The 12,963-nt window shown below is 41.7% G+C and overlaps 1 pseudogene; it reads left to right on the top strand.

The window, feature by feature from the left end:
* The first annotated feature begins 10,188 nt into the window (after positions 1–10,188).
* On the top strand, positions 10,189–12,762 carry LOC106610420 (GTPase IMAP family member 9-like; annotated as a pseudogene).
* Positions 12,763–12,963: the final 201 nt, after the last annotated feature.

Below are 12,963 nucleotides of genomic sequence, written 5' to 3'. Positions count from 1 at the left end.
AGATCTATCAGCTGTGTTAGACAGTAGGTCACTACCTTCCTCTGTGTTGCTTTATACTGTAAGGCTATGATATCTGTCACAAACGCCACACCAGAGACATCCTTATGTATTCTCTTGGCAGTTATCCACGTTGTAAAATCAGTGTCCTTGGTAACACAAAGCAGAATGAAAAAAAAACGACAGAATAGTCATTAGCGGCTCGAATGAATGAATGAATGTGTTGAGTAAGTTGTTTTGTTTGTCAGCTGAATGCACCTTTAAGTTCATTGATCCGTGGATATGTGAGTATGAATTGACTTTGTACTGAGTTTCTTCTGTGCTGCTTAGGCAGACTAAGGATACGGGCAGGGCCGCAACCTGAAAACAATAGCTGTGTTTACAATCGTAATACATCTTCATGGACTAGTTAGGCTTTTTCCTGTTTCCGGTCACAACTTGCAGACTTGTTTACGCTGCTTTGCGTTTTTGTTGCCGATCTTACTTTGATACCTGACGGTTTTTTACTTTTTCATTACCGTATATTTTTACTTTTTCCCTCACTCAACTTTTTTCATTCAACTTTTTCACCCCGGAGGTTTTATCTGGACATGGTTCGTCAGGACTTCAAACAGCCGAAGCTAAGTAACATTAACATGATGCCTTCTAATTGCAGTCGTTGTACTTATAATATACAGGAGAACGATCGCCTTACGGCAAGGATAGCTGTGCTGCAAGCCCAGCTTCAGACGCGATCGTTAGGCAAGGGTAATTTCAGTGTAGGAAAGGATGAAACAGCGTCTGTGCCACCAGTAAGTACAGATAGTAACGTTAGTATAAACCCCCTCGCACGGTCCCCGCAGCCGGACATCTTTCTCATGGCTTCTGGAGGGAAACGCTATAGGAATGCTCAACCGGTGTCGCTTATTCAGCCGACAGAAACTTTCAACTTTCTCCCCATTAAGCGAGTCGGAGTCGGAGGCCGAGACTTCTCTGGTCTCTACTCCTCCCGTTGTGGGGTCTGAGACGCCGACGGCTCCCACCATTAGCTCTGACAAATTGAAAACCCTAGTCATTGGCGACTCCATTACCCGCAGTATTAGACTTAAAACTAATCATCCAGCGATCATACACTGTTTACCAGGGGGCAGGGCTACCGACGTTAAGGCTAATCTAAAGACGGTGCTGGCTAAAGCTAAAACTGGCGAGTGTAGAGAGTATAGAGATATTGTTATCCACGTCGGCACCAACGATGTTAGGATGAAACAGTCAGAGGTCACCAAGCGCAACATAGCTTCAGCGTGTAAATCAGCTAGAAAGATGTGTCGGCATCGATTAATTGTCTCTGGCCCCCTCCCAGTTAGGGGGAGTGATGAGCTCTACAGCAGAGTCTCACAACTCAATCGCTGGTTGAAAACTGTTTTCTGCCCCTCCCAAAAGATAGAATTTGTAGATAATTGGCCCTCTTTCTGGGACTCACCCACAAACAGGACCAAGCCTGGCCTGTTGAGGAGTGACGGACTCCATCCTAGCTGGAGGGGTGCTCTCATCTTATCTACGAACATAGACAGGGCTCTAACTCCTCTAGCTCCACAATGAAATAGGGTGCAGGCCAGGCAGCAGGCTGTTAGCCAGCCTGCCAGCTTAGTGGAGTCTGCCACTAGCACAGTCAGTGTAGTCAGCTCAGCTTTCCCCATTGAGACCGTGTCTGTGCCTCGATCTAGGTTGGGCAAAATTAAAAATGGCGGTGTTCGCTTTAGCAATCTCACTAGTATAAAGACCTCCTCCATTCCTGCCATTATTGAAAGAGATTGTGATACCTCACATCTCAAAATTGGGTTACTTAATGTTAGATCCCTCACTTCCAAGGCAGTTATAGTCAATGAACTAATCACTGATAATAATCTTGATGTGATTGGCCTGACTGAAACATGGCTTAAGCCTGATGAATTTACTGTGTTAAATGAGGCCTCACCCCCAGGTTACATTAGTGACCATACCCCCCGTGCATCCGGCAAAGGCGGAGGTGTTGCTAACATTTACGATAGCAAATTTCAATTTACAAAAAAAAAATAAACAACAAGCTTCTAGTCATGAAATCTATGCAGCCTACTCACTCACTTTTTATAGCTACTGTTTATAGGCCTCCTGGGCCATATGCAGTGTTCCTCACTGAGTTCCCTGAATTCCTATCGGATCTTGTAGTCATAGCAGATAATATTCTAATTTTTGGTGACTTTAACATTCACATGGAAAAGTCCACAGACCCACTCCAAAAGGCTTTCGGAGCCATCATCGACTCAGTGGGTTTTGTCCAACATGTCTCTGGACCTACTCACTGCCACAGTCATACTCTGGACCTAGTTTTGTCCCATGGAATAAATGTTGTGGATCTAAATGTTTTTCCTCATAATCCTGGACTATCGGACCACCATTTTATTACGTTTGCAATTGCAACAAATAATCTGCTCAGACCCCAACCAAGGAGCATTAAAAGTCGTGCTATAAATTCTCAGACAACCCAAAGATTCCTTGATGCCCTTCCAGACTGCCTCTGCCTACCCAAGGACGTCAGAGGACAAAAATCAGTTAACCACCTAACCGAGGAACTCAATTTAACCTTGCGCAATACCCTAGATGCAGTTGCACCCCTAAAAACTAAAAACATCTGTCATAAGAAACTAGCTCCCTGGTATACAGAAAATACACGAGCTCTGAAGCAAGCTTCCAGAAAATTGGAACGGAAATGGCGCCACACCAAACTGGAAGTCTTCCGACTAGCTTGGAAAGACAGTACCGTGCAGTATCGAAGAGCCCTTACTGCTGCTCGATCATCCTATTTTTCCAACTTAATTGAGGAAAATAAGAACAATCCGAAATTTCTTTTTGATACTGTCGCAAAGCTAACTAAAGAGCAGCCTTCGCAAATGGAGGATGGCTTTCACTTCAGCAGTAATAAATTTATGAACTTCTTTGAGGAAAAGATCATGATCATTAGAAAGCAAATTGCAGACTCCTCTTTAAGTCTGGGTGTTCCTCCAAAGCTCCATTGTCCTGAGTCTGCACAACTCTGCCAGGACCTAGGATCAAGGGAGATACTAAAGTGTTTTAGTACTATATCTCTTGACGCAATGATGAAAATAATCATGGCCTCCAAACCCTCAAGCTGCATACTGGACCCTATTCCAACTAAACTACTGAAAGAGCTGCTTCCTGTGCTTGGCCCTCCTATGTTGAACATAATAAACGGCTCTCTATCCACCGGATGTGTACCAAGCTCACTAAAAGTGGCAGTAATAAAGCCTCTCTTGAAAAAGCCGAATCTTGATCCAGAAATTATAAAAAACTATCGGCCTATATCGAATCTTCCATTCCTCTCCAAAATTTTAGAAAAAGCTGTTGCACAGCAACTGACTGCCTTCCTGAAGACAAACAATGTATACGAAACGCTTCAGTCTGGTTTTAGACCCCATCATAGCACTGAGACTGCACTTGTGAAGGTGGTAAATGACCTTTTAATGACGTCAGACCGAGGCTCTGCATCTGTCCTCGTGCTCCTAGATCTTAGTGCCGCTTTTGATACCATCGATCACCACATTCTTTTGGAGAGATTGGAAACCCAAATTGGTCTACATGGACAAGTTCTGGCCTGGTTTAGATCTTATCTGTCGGAAAGATATCAGTTTGTCTCTGTGAATGGTTTGTCCTCTGACAAATCAATTGTAAATTTCGGTGTTCCTCAAGGTTCCGTTTTAGGACCACTATTGTTTTCACTATATATTTTACCTCTTGGGGATGTCATTCGAAAACATAATGTTAAATTTCACTGCTATGCAGACGACACACAGCTGTACATTTCAATGAAACATGGTGAAGCCCCAAAATTGCCCTCGCTAGAAGCCTGTGTTTCAGACATAAAGAAGTGGATGGCTGCAAACTTTCTACTTTTAAACTCGGACAAAACAGAGATGCTTGTTCTAGGTCCCAAGAAACAAAGAGATCTTCTGTTGAATCTGACAATTAATCTGGATGGTTGTACAGTCGTCTCAAATAAAACTGTGAAGGACCTCGGCGTTACTCTGGACCCTGATCTCTCTTTTGAAGAACATATCAAGACTGTTTCAAGGACAGCTTTTTTCCATCTACGTAACATTGCAAAAATCAGAAATTTTCTGTCCAAAAATGACGCAGAAAAATTAATCCATGCTTTTGTTACTTCTAGGCTGGACTACTGCAATGCTCTACTTTCCGGCTACCCGGATAAAGCACTAAATAAACTTCAGTTAGTGCTAAATACGGCTGCTAGAATCCTGACTAGAACCAAAAAAATTGATCATATTACTCCAGTGTTAGCCTCCCTACACTGGCTTCCTGTTAAGGCAAGGGCTGATTTCAAGGTTTTACTGCTAACCTACAAAGCATTACATGGGCTTGCTCCTACCTATCTTTCCGATTTGGTCCTGCCGTACATACCTACACGTACGCTACGGTCACAAGACGCAGGCCTCCTAATTGTCCCTAGAATTTCTAAGCAAACGGCTGGAGGTAGGGCTTTCTCCTATAGAGCTCCATTTTTATGGAATGGTCTGCCTACCAATGTGAGAGACGCAGACTCAGTCTCAACCTTTAAGTCTTTACTGAAGACTTATCTCTTCAGTAGGTCCTATGATTAAGTATAGTCTGGCCCAGGAGTGTGAAGGTGAACGGAAAGGCTGGAGCAACGAACCGCCCTTGCTGTCTCTGCCTTGCCGGTTCCCCTCTTTCCACTGGGATTCTCTGCCTCTAACCCTTTTACAGAGGCTGAGTCACTGGCCTACTGGTGTTCTTCCATGCCGTCCATGGGAGGGGTGCGTCACTTGAGTGGGTTGAGTCACTGACGTGGTCTTCCTGTCTGGGTTGGCGCCCCCCCCCCCCCCCCTTGGGTTGTGCCATGGCGGAGATCGTTGTGGGCTATACTCGGCCTTGTCTTAGGACGGTAAGTTGGTGGTTGGAGACATCCCTCTAGTGGTGTGGGGGCTGTGCTTTGGCAAAGTGGGTGGGGTTATATCCTGCCTGTTTGGCCCTGTCCGGGGGTATCATCGGATGGGGCCACAGTGTCTTCTGATCCCTCCTGTCTCAGCCTCCAGTATTTATGCTGCAGTAGTTTATGTGTCGGGGGGCTAGGGTCAGTCTGTTACATCTGGAGTATTTCTCTTGTCTTATCCGGTGTCCTGTGTGTATTTAAATATGCTCTCTCTAATTCTCTCTTTCTCTCTTTCTGTCTTTCTCTCGGAGGACCTGAGCCCTAGGACCATGCCTCAGGACTACCTGGTATGATGACTCCTTGCTGTCCCCAGTCCACCTGGCCGTGCTGCTGCTCCAGTTTCAACTGTTCTGCCTGCGGCTATGGAACCCTGACCTGTTCACCGGACGTGCTTGTTGCACCCTCGACAACTACTATGATTATTATTATTTGACCATGCTGGTCATTTATGAACATTTTAAAATTTTAACATTTTTACCATGTTCTGTTATAATATCCACCCTGCAGAGCCAGAAGACGACTGGCCACCCCTCATAGCCTGGTTCCTCTCTAGGTTTCTTCCTAGGTTTTTGGCCTTTCTAGGGAGTTTTTCCTAGGGAGTTTTTCCTAGCCACCGTGCTTCTTTCACATGCTTTGCTTGCTGTTTGGGGTTTTAGGCTGGGTTTCTGTACAGCACTTTGAGAATATCAGCTGATGTACGAAGGGCTATATAAAAATAGATTTGATTTGATTTTTGATTTGATTTGACTACATTTGATAGTTATCCTCTTTTAGGGCACAAACTGGAATGTTGGGCTTTAGTTAAATCATCAGTTTCATGGTGGTTATGAGGAGGGTGAAGATCTGAAACCATTGTTGTGTTCTAGGTGGCAAAGAGCCAAAAGTCCTACACCCACTGTTGGTTTAGGTATGGCATCTCTCAGCATACAGACGCTTCAGTTAGATGGAACTTTTGTGAAGGTCTTTTAACAATGCTTATTATTCTGTTGAGATGCATCCACGACACTGTGGCGCCCCCTGGTGGGGTGGCTGGGGTGTGCCACAGTTGCAGCTTCAGCCACACCTCACAAGCAGCATGTTTAGGCTGCTGCAAGCTAGGCCGCAGTGCCACGCCTGCACCTTAATCCACTGAGCCTCGTTAAACTTCCACAGCTGGTCGAGCTGTGTAGACGAGGCTGTGTAGACAAAACAGTGTGAGTGGGACAGGTCTGGTTTGTAACAAAGTTGTATCTTTGTTCTTTTGGTGTATTTGGCACAACTGTACTCTGACTGGGGGTCGGCATGGAGGATAGTTCAGATGGTAGAGTTAGGGCTATTGAGAATGATGATAAAACAACCAGTTATGATCAGCTATTTACACCTGTTGTAAGTAAGCGAGGATGTGCAATGGTGCATTTAAAACTACACTGGTTGAGGCTTTAGAAGTAGATACTGGAGAAATGCCACTGTCCCTTAGATGAGTTAAGCTAGCTCTTGCATACACGGACAGTATTGGAAGACTGCTGGGAATATGAACGATATCAAAACAGGGGTTATGGCCCAGAGATTGAGAAAAGGGTTGATGAATATGGACTCCGGGATCTTGTTATAGGGCCGTCTGTGGCAATAGGAAATGTGCCACCATGGTTTTATACAAGACCACATGTTGATTTTAGCCTGATCGAAGAAAATAAACAGTGGTGTGTCTTGAAACAATACAGGTCTATCTGTTCCTCAAGTTTATCTCTATCCCATGTCTAGACCAGCTGCGGGGAGTGAACTATGAAGAGATGAACCACAGAAGACAGGAGCAGGTGTATTTATTCCTGAGTTCCATGTTAATCTATGCAAAAGACTAACAAATTATTTTATCTGAATATTCAACAGAATGGTTGCAATAATCTTTGGATTACAATGAATAGAGGAAGTGCGACCAAAAACAGTAGTAATATGTTTGGAATCTGCATCAGTTTTGTGCAGTTAAGATCTAGAAAGTCAGAACGTCAGGATTTATGGTTAGAAAAAATGATGCTGTTGTTGGGCTTACAAGTAAATGGTATTGATATTCACTTCTGTTGGATTCCGTCTCATTCAGGAGTTAATGGAAATTATATAGTAGACACAATAGAAGAAGAAAAAACTGTGAAATTATATTTTTGATATACCGGTGCAGTTGGGTAGAGGGGAAATTAAAACATTGATTTAGAAAAATGGGTTAGATTGTTGGCAGAGACAATAGGTTGAAAGTAGTAAGGGCAGACATTTTTATTGTACTGGAGATTAGTGTCATGTAATGGGAACAAAATCAGGAGGAGGAGGAGATCAGGGCATACGGTATTGAATTCCTCTTTGAAATTGGTAGGGAAACATGGTACTGGAATATGTAATGGCTGTACAGCAGAGGAAACGGTTGAACATGTTATTTTGTGAAATGTATGATGTAGAAAGGGAGAGGTTGTTTGACAGGGTCAGAGAGATTGGACGGGAATGAGGATTGGGTGGTATTTTGGGTGGGGGTGATGGGAGTAGATAGGTAGGGAATTGCTTTATTTTATTCAAAATTCAGGGTTAGTTAATATAGTGGTATTCACAGGTTGCACCTCCGTCACTCAGTCGCATCATGCCATTGTTATGAACATTGTCAAGCCGCCCTCTACCGGCAGCACCATAGTGGTGCCCTAAAGTGGTGATAAACCCAGTCATTCTGAACGGAGGCTGATTACTGTTTCGCCTAAATTACACTATAGTGCCTGGAAATATGATGAAATTGCTGAAGTAGTCAACTATTTAGCAGGAAACATCTTTGCCAACATTACCATGTAGTCAAATTTACTTTAGACAGGAAAAAAAAAGTTTGTTAAAAATAGCTAGCAATGCTAACATTAGCTAGCTAAAATCCGGTGGCCTCCCATCAATCTAAGCTAGCTAGCTAACGTTATACTGCATCTAAAGTCAGTCTGGCGACATTCAAATATTGGCCAGCATCCCAGAGTCGCCTCTCCACTGTTGACATTGAGACTGGTGTTTTGCGGGTACTATTTAATGAAGCTGCCAGTTGACGACTTGTTTCTCAAACAGTTTTCTAATGATCAATTAGCCTTTTAAAATGATAAACTTGGATTAGCTAACACAACGTGCCATTGGAACACAGGAGTGACGGTTGCTAATAATTGGGTTCTGCACGCCTATGTAGATATTCCATAAAGAATCTGCCGTTTCCAGCTACTGGCCCTCGCTGCATATTCATCGCCAGACCCACTGGCTCCAAGTCATCTATAAGTATTTGCTAGGTAAAGCTCCGCCTTAGCTCACTGGTCATCATAACAACACCCACCCGTAGCACACACTCCAGCAGGTACATCTCACTGGTCATCCCCAAAGCCAACACCTGTACGCAGCCCACCTGTAAATAGCCCATCCAACTACCTACCTCATTCCCATATTGTTTTTATTTACTTTTTTTGCTCTTTTGCACACCAGTATTACTACTTGCACATCATCATCTGCACATCTATCACTCCAGTGTTAATTTGCCAAATTGCCTTACCTCACTCCATTTGCACACGCTGTATATAGATTTTTCTATTGTGTTATTGACTGTACATTTGTTTATCCCATGTGTAACTCTGTGTTGTTGTTTTTTGTCGCACTGCTTTGCTTTATCTTGGCCAGGTCGCAGTTGTAAATGAAAACTTGTTCTCAACTGGCCTACCTGGTTAAATAAAGATGAAATAAAAAATGAATTAGTATTTCTGATCAATATTATTTTATTTTAATTGACAAAAAATGTGCTTTCCTTTCACGGTGTGAAGCGTTTGTATGGCCTGTGCAGAGGGGAGAGAACAGGGATAGACAGACACATAGTTGACAGGCTACAGAAGAGGCTACGCTAATGCAAAGGAGATTGGAATGACAAGTGGACTACACGTCTCGAATGTTCAGAAAGTTAGGTTACGTTGCAAAAATCTTTTGACTAAAATGATTAAAATGATACAGTACTGCTGGCTGGTGAAGTAGGCTAGCTAGCAGTGGCTGCGTTGTCGACTTTGTTTGAAAGTGTAGCTGGCTAGGTAACCTCAATAGCTTCAGTGCTACACCTTATCATGATACAAAGGCAGCTATGTAGCTAGCTAACATAACACTAATCAAGACGTTCCTTTGTAATGTATTTAGTTTCTACAATGCTGCTCATCGGTAATAGTTGGCTAGGTTTGGAAATGGCGTCGCGGGGGACGAAAATAGCTGGCCAGCTAACCTCGATAATTACTCTAAACTACACAATTATCAAACTATGACAAACTATGACAAAGACAACTTATTGACTAAAATGACTAAAGTGATACAGTACTGCTGGCTGGTAAAGTAGGCTAGCTAGCAGTGGCCGCGTTGTTGACTTTGTTTGAAAGTGTAGCTGGCCAGGCAACCTCGATAGCTTCAGTGCTACACCTTACAAGGCAACTATGTAGCTAGCTAACACAAGCTAACCTGGCTAGCTAACCTCGATAATTACTCTAAACTACACAATTATCTTAGATACAAAGACAGCAAAGACAACTATGTAGCTAGCTAACACTACACTAATCAGATCGTTCCGTTGTAATGTATTAGTTTCTACAGTGCTGCTAGTCGGTAGAAGTTGGCTAGCTCGCTAGCAGTTGTTGACTAAGTAGGAGAACGGTGGCGGGGCGGACGAAGATAGCTGGCTAGCTAACCTCGATAATTACTCTAAACTACACAATTATCTTTGACACAAAGACAGCTAAGTAGCTAGCTAAAAAATTGCTCAGATCAAACAAATCAAACCGTTGTAATGTAGTGAGATGTAATATTACCTGCGGATTTACTAGTTCACTACGGTTTGACTTGACTGAATCGTTAAATATTAGACCATTCAAAACATTTTCATTATATTACAGCCATAACTAGTGGGAAAGGATTTCAGTAAATGTATGAAAGCTAAGAGAAAGCCTATGGGTGTGTCAGAGGGTGGGCCCCTGAGAGATCCTTTATAAAACAAGCGGGCAGACCCACTCTCACACTGTATCTCTTTAGTATCCTTACAAGGAGCATAGAAACTACTACTACTACTACTACTACTACTACTACTACTACTACTACTACTACTACTACTACTACTACTACTACTACTACTACTACTACTACTACTACTCTCACACAGTGCTTGAGACTGACGGATCTTCACTGCAAACATGAACAGCAAAGTTGCTCTGTCTGGTGAGTAGACGTTAGTTTACAAAGATGGGAACTCAAGTCAATGGTATTGATTAGTTTTTTATGTGCTTTTTCCTTTGATCTTCATGTGCTCTAGAAATATAATGATGTATAGCAGTTTGGAGCATTATTTTATATTACTCCACTGCTTTTATTTGTTTGTCAAGTTGACACAAAATGTTAACATTATTAGTTACATTATAATGTACAAGTCAGTGGAGTAACTCATATATATTTTAAAAAGGTGAAACATATGTTTAATTCATACTTTAGGTTACTCAGAATTTTTTTACGTTCATAACTAACATAATTATTTTTTATTCTTGTATGCACTTATTGTATATCACTGTTTAAGAGCACTCCCCTCTCTCTCTTTCTTTCATTCTCTTACTCACTTGCTGTAATGACTCTGAAAAGGAACACATGGATTACACATTTATTTTTGTACTGTGGCCTTTATTTATATATTAAAACCAAGAGATTGCTTGGTATTTGATGGGAGTCAACTTAGCAAAAAAAATATTATGGCATAAAAACAGTTTAGCACATACATATGTAGGATCTTAATTTGATAAATGTTTTGTTGCTGAAGGTTTTCCTGCACAGCAGCAAATGCAAAATTGTAGTGCATTTGCGTTTTAAGTACTCGAAAGTTTCTAATATCCACTTTGAAAGTTCAGACTTGATTTTCCCTAACGAACAATATGTCATCCCTTACAGAAATGCCCATTAATTATAATCCATATAGTAATTAACATTTCCTGTTGCTGCAAATAAATGTAGCCATTACTCAAAATGTGCTAGCAAGCAGTACATGAAGTCTAGACCTCTTAAAAAAGTTAACAAGTGTTCTTGTTATCCAACAGGATTCCAACTGCATACACAAAATGAGGAGGTCCGTATTGTTCTGGTCGGGAAGACTGGAGCTGGGAAAAGTGCTGCAGGAAACATCATTCTAGGCAACAAACTTTTCCCATCACAATGTTCCTCTATTTCTCTGACAAAAAACTGTGACAAGAAAAGAGGGAAGGTGGGTGAGCAAAGTGTAGCTGTTATCGACTGTGGAGATGATTCAGAGATTCTTTGGTGATGAAAGATCCAAATACACCATGGTTCTCTTCACACATGGAGATAATCTTCATGATGATGATGATGGGGATGTAACAATTGAAGACTTCCTGCATGGAAATCCAGGCCTGGAAAGTTTAGTTGACCAATGCAAGGAGAGATATCATGTCTTTAACAAAAAAGATAAGAATCGCTCCCAGGTCACTGAGCTGCTTGAGAAGATAAACAACATGGTGAAGATGAATGGAGGAAGCCATTACACCACTGAGAGGTTCCAGGACGCTGAGACAGCGATTGAAGAGGAGAAGAACAGGATCCTGAGAGAGAATGAAGAGAAGATCCGCAGAGAGGAGGAGAAACTGAAGAAAGAAAAATTGAACCAAGCGGCTCGGGAGAAAGAGCTTAAAGAGGAGAATGAGAGGATCCTGAGAGAGAACGAAGAGCTGAAACGCAGACAGAATGAACTGATGACAAATACACAAGAGGCTCAGGAGAAAGCTATTAAAGAGGGGAATGAGAGGATCCAGAGAGAGATACAAGTGAAGAGAATCTGGGAGGAACTGGAGAAACTGAAACTGGAAAAAGAGGCTAAAGATTTAGGAATAAAGGAGGTGAGGGAAAAATATGAAAGGGAGGCTAGAGAGAGAGCTGAAGGAGCAAATTGCTTTTTAGATCGTTTTATTAAAAGAGCTATTGAAGTGGGGAAAGCAGTAAAAGATTTTTGCATTACACAATGAAAATCTGAAACAATGCTGTTCGAGAGTCCCAAGCTTAGTCACATTGAATTATAATTGAATTACAATTGTATTGCATTGCATTGCATTGAATGCATCCATATACAGTGTCTGCTGTTGCCATTCTAATGTTATAGTCTGTAACTGTGGACCCATTGACTTCTATAGATGTATATTCTATAGCTTACATAAAGCTTTATGACATTTAACCTGGCTCTGCTGTGTCTGTGATTGTTTCCATGTATGTCAATAGTAAACATTATGTAATGATAATTTAAGACAAATGCCAGATACAATAGATTACATTCAATGTTTGCATTTGTATTCAATGAGGATATTTTCTTAAAATAACAAAAATAATCATCATGACAGTTTATTAAAGCCGGTAATTAGCTACATACGTGATTTCAGGGTAGCTTTCATGCATTGGCATTATAAAGAAAATAGGTTTTAATCAACAACAAAAAATAAAAACGTCTTCGTGCATTGCATTACACTCCACAACTCGGTTGTTCCATGGACATATGGGTCGGTGTTCATACCACTGTCATTATGACATCATCAATATGGGACAGAACAGTGGAATTCTGTAGATGGATGCATACAGTTGTCCAGACTCTGTAAATCATGATATTTAAACATTGAAGTAATAAAGAGACTCTATGGCCAACACAGTTGAGTGAGACCGGCTACGTCCCAATAGTCTTATTTATCTTTCCTCCTCCTCCTTTCCTACAGATCACAAGATAGATTAAGTGGTTAGAACTGGTTATAAATGTTAATAGCTATAGCCATATAGTCCTAAACCCTTTTAAGTCCCCTCATATCAGTTAATATTATATAAATATGGCCAGGACCTTTTCCTGACCAAGTAACCTGACTAGGAAAACCTCCAGGTCTATAACTAAGGCCTGGAGTTTTCCCTGGTCAGGTCCTGTATAGCTTCTACTA

The sequence above is a fragment of the Salmo salar genome, chromosome 08, assembly GCF_965601325.2.
Source record: "Salmo salar chromosome 08, fSalSal1, whole genome shotgun sequence".
In the NCBI taxonomy this organism is placed as follows: Eukaryota; Metazoa; Chordata; class Actinopteri; order Salmoniformes; family Salmonidae; genus Salmo; species Salmo salar.
Note: the sequence above shows the minus strand (reverse complement) of the source record. Positions and strands in the feature narration are given on the sequence as shown.